This window comes from Falco punctatus (genome assembly GCF_963210335.1).
Source record: "Falco punctatus genome assembly, chromosome: 3".
In the NCBI taxonomy this organism is placed as follows: Eukaryota; Metazoa; Chordata; class Aves; order Falconiformes; family Falconidae; genus Falco; species Falco punctatus.
This window is the reverse complement of record NC_137582.1, coordinates 101,313,209-101,321,098: the sequence shown is the minus strand read 5'-3', so window position 1 is coordinate 101,321,098 and position 7,890 is coordinate 101,313,209. Positions and strand designations below refer to the sequence as shown.

Here is a 7,890-nt window from a genome sequence, read left to right as displayed (position 1 = left end):
TAAATAGTATCCATTAGCATCATCCCTTTTGGTTTCCTTGGCAACAGAGGCAATCAATTCAATGACAGTTTCAACAGCATGGAAAAGCACCAGCTTCCAGAGTTATGGACAGAAGTACAAAAAGCAGGTAGGCTGGAATCTATTTGTCTGCAGACCAGCTTTATTTCCTTCTCTAGTCCTTTCTATTTTATGAGTTCCAAGGTGTGTGATTAAGCACAAATCTCTTCAAACTGTGCTGTGCTTGTGCATCAGTGATGCTCAAATCCTCAGATCCACTCAGCCCAGCTGTGAGGAGATTGATATTTAAGCTTTATAGCCTGGAAACCTTCTTTGTTTTCATCTTTTGCATTGGATGTGTATATAGAACTTTCTTTATCAAAGTATTAATTAGAAACTTGCAATGTCAAGGTCATGCCTTGACTTGTTCCAGTGGGCAGAGGAAAGGGGCCAGTTGCTGCTGCTTCCTGCGTTCCTTCCCAGTGCAAAGGGACAACGTGTGCTTCGGGGTTTCTGTTGCTCACACCTGCCTGAAGCAGACATTCAGCAAGTGGCAAATGCCCGTAACTTGTCCTGCAGCCTCCACTTGTGAAGGAGATGGGAGATGTATTCCTTTCAAATGTCTATTAGACATATACTTTTATATAATTTTATTTTTATTATTTTCTAGAGGACTTCTTTAGAGTCCTGATGAAGCTTCAGTCCAACTCTGTAACCATATCTCTGTCTGCAGAAAGGCTTACTTAGTTTGCACTGCCTTGTCAGTACCAAAATACCAATAAGGAGGGCAGTAGTGATACTGTGGTGAGTTACTGGAAAAACTCTATACTGTTTACAGGAAAAGGTTGGTTTTCTTCATTTCTTCAAAGTCTGATGACTCAATGTACTCTGAAGAAATACAGCATGTAAGATGAAAACGTGACTCTGTCAACTGCTACTCCCGAAGCACAGACAGAACCATTGTTTTGATGCTTATGTTCATTTAGATCATTAAAAAATAATGATTAAGGACCTTACAACAAGCATCTTGAAGTGGGTGCAGAAGATCCCTTAGGTTCCTGTGGGCTTTGACCCAGGCTAACCAGAGAAAGAACACAAAAATTCATTAAACAATAAATGCATTGCATGCCTCACTTGGTTCTGATGACCACTGCAGCTGAACTTCAACAGTTTCTCTATCATTTCTACCAATCTCTAAGCCCACGTGCATTGCAACCATGAGTAAGTTTTCTTGCAGGTTTCTAAGTTCAGAGTTGGAAAAAATAGGGTTGACGAGTCAGGCTTGCTCACTGTCATGAGTGCTGGTGGTGGTACTCACCCCCCGAGGCAACAGGACGCTGTAGAGTGAATCACAGGCTTTTTTGGGACTCTGCTTTCCCCAGATGCTTCATGATTCAGTTCCTATAGTTGCCGTGGAGTAGCTGTGACAGAAGTTCAGGCTGATGGTCACAGAGAACTTTAATATTCCAACATAGCTGAGGCGATGAACTTTGTTTAAAATATAAGTGTGTCTTCATTGTTTGGCTAATGGAAGTGTTGGAAGCTGTTCAGCCGCCTTCCAGCACAGCCACCTTGGTTCCAGTGGGACTGCAATACGGCACTTGCCTGCCAGGATTTGCATAAGCATGTAACCTCATTTGGTCTGAGGTGGAGGAGGAAAAAAGGTATGGTCTTTTAGGCCTTTTAGAGTAGTTTCTCAATACCTCTGTCACTTTTCAACAGTCTGGTTTGATGCTGGCATAAGGTAGAAGTATTTGGTGTGTATGCACATTTTCTTTTTCCTCTCTGAGTGTAACAGACCAACTAACTTCCATCTGTTTGGGTACATATAGATCACCTGTCATGACCACGTCTCCCTCTTATGACTGTGAGCATTATTTTTTTTTTGCTCTAAACTATTTTTCCCCCTCCTCCTCCTCCACGTTTTTTATCCACTTTGTTTTTGGCAGAACTCAGCACAGCAGATGCCAGTGTACCCTCTTTGGTTTTCACACCTCTCTACTGGTCAGCACCGAGATGCACAGCAGTTACAGGGCATCGCATGCTATGTATTCAATGTTTTTATGCTCAATGAGCATGTTGTTAAATGCCATTGCAAACAGACTACAGAGAGCATGAATACCTGGCTGACAGGTACAGGTGTCCCTCTACCACTTACCATGCCTGGAATCGCATTTTTGCAGGTGCAAAATCTCAGGAGGCATTTGCAAATTTGGCACTTAAAAATGTTGTTCTCTACTCAACGCCTGTACTGTTCACAAGGGGGCAGGGGGGAAATGCAGTCTCGATGCTAAACTAATTGGGCTATGAACACAGCTGGCTTAGGTATGTGGGAGCATTTGGGAATTTTTTTTCAGACAAACCTCCATATACTTGGGCACAAACGATGCTTGGCTGAGACAATTTGTGAAAGTTATTTCAAAATTCAGGGAAACTACCAAACCCTAATAATTACTTTGAGATGAGGTGTTTTTATCTCCATGTGCTTGGGACAAAGCATAGGAGCCACCATTGACGCTTCAGGTTCCTGCACTGTCCCTCTTCCATGATGACAGGGAAAGGCAGTTTGTGGGCAATTGGTGCAACAATGTGAGATTGACAAAAGCAGTCTTCATGTGCGTTTTGAGATACAGATACCGTAGTAATGTTACAATTAAATGGTTGCTCCTAAGAAATAGCTAAGTATGAGTTAAAATGAGTTTTGACCTTCTGTGTGATCCATATGCTCAATTAATACTTCTTAATTGCTAATGTCAGTAGAAGGTGAAGGTGTGAGCAGCATAACAGCAAGTGATTCATTCTCTATTGACCAAGTGACATGGGATTGTGTGTGTCTTATCTTTGTTAAAATAAAGGCTACAGAAAGACCTTACCATCAAATTAATTGAGCTAATATTTTTCATGCTGTTAAAGATGCAGTTCATGATTCAACCATCGCAATACTCACAGCTTCTGATAATTAGGATGAACCACACATTATGGGTGTTCTGTTGTGTTTAGATACCTGGTGATCTTTAAAAAAAATGCAAAGGATACAAGCAGTAATGAAGTTTGAAGGACCTTGATGGCAGGGGAGAGGAGATTTTCAGAAATGGTTGTGGAAGCAGCCAGGCCACGCTCAGAGGTGACAGCCCCAGGTCAAAAGCACTTTCAGAAAAGAGGAGGGAAAAGTTCTGTGTTTGAGAATTGTTCAAATTCTCTTCCATGTTCATCATAATGCTTAAACATGTCTTCACTGTAGTATCTTTGTATAATTAATTTTCCATTTTCATCATAATTCTTAAACATGTCTTCACTGTAGTACCTTTGTATAATTAACTTCCTTACAATATAAATATTTGTTATATAAACAATTACTGCATAAAATCAGGGCATGTGTATTGAACTGGTGATATAAAGTGGTTTCCCCCTCCATTTTGGGTGGTTCCCCTGCAAGGAAATAAAGTGGAATGATCTTATATCACATAAATATCACTGGGAATATATTAGGTGTGCAAGGACCAGAAGAAACAGAAGAACACTAGCTAATCTCATATGTGCAATATTTAACCATCAAATTAGTCTGCAGGCATAGTTATTCTGCTGTAAATAAATGCTTTGTGAAAGCATTGTATTTGAGAAATACCCACAGAATCAAGAGGTGTAATTGGACTTTCAGAAGCAGAGGAATGTTGATATAAGGTTTCATGTCTTGTTCCACTCCATTAACCTTTGTAAGCTATTTTTTTTTTTTTCTTAGGAACTATGTTAAATCTCAGGCATTGTAGAGTGCTACTTGTGTCAACCACCTCAATATAGATTTGGTGTTAAAACAACATCATCCTAAGTGCTTTGAGCGGTCATCCTTATCATGAGAGGCTCTGTTAACTGTCCTGTGAAATGAGCTTGTTGGAAGCAAGCAGCCTGGAATAGGGAATGAGTAGTTGCCTGCCATCAGCCCTCCTTTGACAGCGTACTGGGATTGAATTCTAGGCTGGAAAAGCCTGGCAGAAATATACAGCTTGCTTGTCCCAATGTGCTCGCAGGCACTGTTTTTAGCAAACGGGTCTGCTGGGGAAGAGGTGCCGTGCATTAACTGTGTTGTGCTGTGGCGAGCGAGCCATGCCCCAGTACCAGCAGGCACCCCTTGCTGTCCCTGTGCTCTCTGTGGGGGGGTGGGGCGGGGGGGGTGGGGGGTGTCTCTTGCAGTCCCAGAGTCGTTTGCTGGGGTGTTTCTGCCTTGCCTTTCATGGATTCCTTCCTGTTCACCCTGTGCCTGGGTGCAGGTTGCCGTATACCACCTGATGTGCCTGGGGAAGGAGCATCTTGGCCCTGCTGCCTCCCTCCTCCCGGTGCCTGGCATTTTGACAGAGTACAGAGAAAACAGAACCAGGAGAGTTCCTTGTTTCAAATTGTATTGCTTGTCAGGCTGTCAAAGGGGATGTCAAAATATCCTGTCAATTAATCTCATTGAAACCACTGGTGAAGGTTCAACTAACTGTGTCATCACAGCCCTGTTAATTAATTTCTGATTTGGAGATGGGTTAGTAGAAGTGGCAGTGCCAAATTGCCCTCCTGTCACTGCAACAGAAAAGATACAATTGGTTGATGGCTCATCATACCGCAAGCTAGGTAGTCTTCTGCTAAAGAAAAACCATACTTGAAATTAATATTTTGACCCTTAAAACCTGTGTGTCATGTTCATGGGGTGATTTCACTGCTATCCATCCACAACTTGCTTGGTATGGAGTTGATTATTCAGCACGTAATTGACAGGCAGGAACTGAGCAGGGAGACTTTCCTTGTATAATATTTGTAAAAAAGTTGAAATTGATGGAGAATTCAGGCTGCTAATTCAATACTTAGTCACTGCAGGGTTCATCAGCTTTGGTTTCAGAGACCCTCGTTTCCTACAGGTAGTACAAAATTTAGCATTCGGCTTAATGCCTTTTCCATCCACCTTCAGCCCCCGGTGAAATATCATTGTCCTCCTGCAGGTTCGTTTGACAGCATAAACCAGCAAAATGATCCATTTCAGAGTAAGTATTTTAATTTTGAATTGCTAATAACTGTAGCACATCCATGACATGGTGATGCGGAAGTGTCTGTGGTCTTGGGAAGCTGCAGAAACCAGCGTCTTTGGAGATCACCAGAGTGCTAACCTGTAGTTTCCACAGGAATTGCCTGCTCCCTTTTTAAAACAGGATTTCAGAGGACAGGCACTTATTTTCAGAAACAAGCTTGGCAGTGATTGAAGGGACTTTTTTGGGGGAGGGTGGGCAGGGGAGGCTGCCTTGCACAGGGTCCCAGGCTGCGGAGGGATGCTGCTGGTGTGGTGTCGGTACTTTACAGCCAGCCTGGGAGCACAGTGCTCTTGCTTGGGCTATGTCAGGATTCATTCGTGCTTGGGAACATCAGGGACGTGGTTTGCAGTGTTACTTGAATGAAACGAGGCATTTTCCAGCAGAGGTTCCTAACAGCCCTTTCTGAAATAGAATGGCTGATGGCTCTCAGGGCTGCCATCGGTGAGGCGCAGTGCGTTTTGGATAATGTAATGGTGGTTTTTATCTTTGTCTTCTACCACAAAATGTTATCAGCATTGACATATTTTGTCAAGAAATACTTGACAAGTATCACCGACACTCTTTTATCTCCCCACCCTCCCAAAGAAGCCTGTATTTATTGTGGCTGTAAAGACTGGCAACTGAACTGGGTGATGCGCACAAATATTTTTGGGTTAGCAGGAGAAGCTTGCTTATTGACCATTCTCCAGTAGCTGTCTCCCCACAGAAGCCAAGATGTGTGCCTACTTGGAAAACTTTGCGAGGGTCATACACACTTCTACAAGCAAGAACCTCTCAGCTATTGCCTTTTATAGCATTTAATTCATTTTCTAACCTCAAGCATTCATTCTCAAAAGCATTAAACCTGGTTGCACATAATTGCATAAACGCACCCTTTGACTGAGACATCTGTTGCCGTTTGTTTATACCTGCCTGTGCACCTGTAGCAATGGGGAGGACAAGGTGTCTCCTGAGGGCTGTCTGATGGACTGTCACGGGCAGGTCCTCACACGATGCGCTGGCTGCACATTTCCTCTTGGCATTGCTTCAACCCAATGCCAAAGTATGAAGAATGAAGGTATTTCTGCCAGGACAAAATCAGATTTTATTTTTTATTTTTTAATCAGATGTGGGAGATCATACAGACTCTTCTGTTAGCTGTCTTGATAACTTTACTAGGTTTTACAGAAGTGGTATAAACTTGGTCCAAAAAGCTGTAATTCCAGTGTGCTGCAAGTTTGAGTTACAGCTGAATTCCACATGGTTCTGGTACATAGTATCTCTATTTGGGCATTTTATATAAAGTTTATAGCCAGGATAGCAAAACAAGAAAGAATATGTGATAGGTGGTGTAGGGACTGGCAGTCCCTTAGTGCAGGGAGGGGCCAAACCATCTAATGTGGGACAAAATAGTGTATTTCAATGAGATTCTCCACGTGGAAGCTGAGGTTATCAGGACCGATGTCTTATGTGAAGTACTTTAATAATAAAAGAAATAATGCATAAGTGGCTGTAAAACTTTGAAGTGAAATTATGCCTCAAAATGTGTTTAATTTGCTTTACTTTTCTGAGTATGTAAGTTCTGCTGAGGGATAAGCATCTTTAAAGGAATAGATAGGATAAATCATTAATTATAAAATTAAATTTCAATGTTCCAAATTTCTTTTTCCATTAGCTCAAGCACCTAGTAAACACACAAAATCTATTCTTTAACAAATGCGTTCTTGGAAATTTTCATGTTGCATCCAAGGGACTTGTACTTTCAGAAAGGAACAGCAAATTGCGTTTCCCCAAGCTAAAAAGAGAAAAACCTTTAATTGCTTTTTTCATGATGTAAAAAATGTTCTTAAATCTTCTTAAAGAACATTTTTACTTTGTTTCTGAATAAACAGAATTTTGATCTGTCAGTATGTTTGGGGTTTTTTGTGGTTTGTTTTGTGTTCAGGGTGTGTGGTGTGGGTTTTTTCTTTTCTTTTTTTTTTTTTTTTTAAAAGCATAGGAGGATTGAAGTAGGATAATTATGTCCCAATAGACAGAAACTGGAATTTTAAGTGCTATATAGTAACAAATGAGTGATATGAAAGGGGAGTCAACCTGTTTCCATCAGAAGTACTGGCTGACCTAACCCCTTATTTCTTTAGAGACAGTAGAAATGAAGCCTGCTCTTAATGTTCATTGTGTGTATTGTATCTGTGGAACTGCGCGGGGCTGAATAGTGTTTTAGCAAGTACAGCTGCAGAGGAACGTAGTTAGACCATTGGGAGTAAAGAATCTTGTCTGCTAGAGCCGTTAGAGGGACAAAACCCAGATGGAACATTTTTATAATAAGCCTTTCATCAAGGCTTTTATAAAGCTATAGCAAAGAAGCTGCTTGACAGCCAAAATCGCAGCCCGTTCGGATTGCTCCTGTAGCAGCTCTGAACAAATGCAAACCCGAAATGCCCATGGATGCTTGAGAAACTAACAAATCCACGTGAAAGTGTGGCTTCTATGTAACATCTAAACCTGATAGACTTTAATTATGTTGCAAATAAAGACACGCAAACAGGTTTTCTAATTGCTGAGATAGGATGTATGGAAGACCAGAACCTGGGGGGAGTGATGCTGCTGTTAGGAAAGGCAGCAAATGGAAATCTACTGTGGATACATATTTCAGGGCTAATTAAAGGTTAATTTGTGTTAAGGTAGATGAATGACTTGGTTTACTTTTGTGTGTTAAAGCTGCACAAACGCTGACTTAAGCCTTATTGCAACATGTTTTTTGGGAGGGGTGTGTTGATGATACCAAGAATAAGCCCTAATCCATTTGCCTAGAAGGATTTGATCTACAGGTTAGAATTGGAAGGTAGGT

General features: G+C 41.5%; 1 long non-coding RNA gene across 1 annotated transcript; it reads left to right on the top strand.

The window, feature by feature from the left end:
- Window positions 1-268: 268 nt before the first annotated feature.
- LOC308061407 lies at window positions 269-7,008 on the top strand. The gene is made up of 2 exons (XR_013927201.1): window positions 269-3,121; window positions 4,974-7,008. It is a non-coding gene; the product is annotated as an uncharacterized lncRNA (long non-coding RNA).
- The last annotated feature ends 882 nt before the right edge of the window (window positions 7,009-7,890 follow it).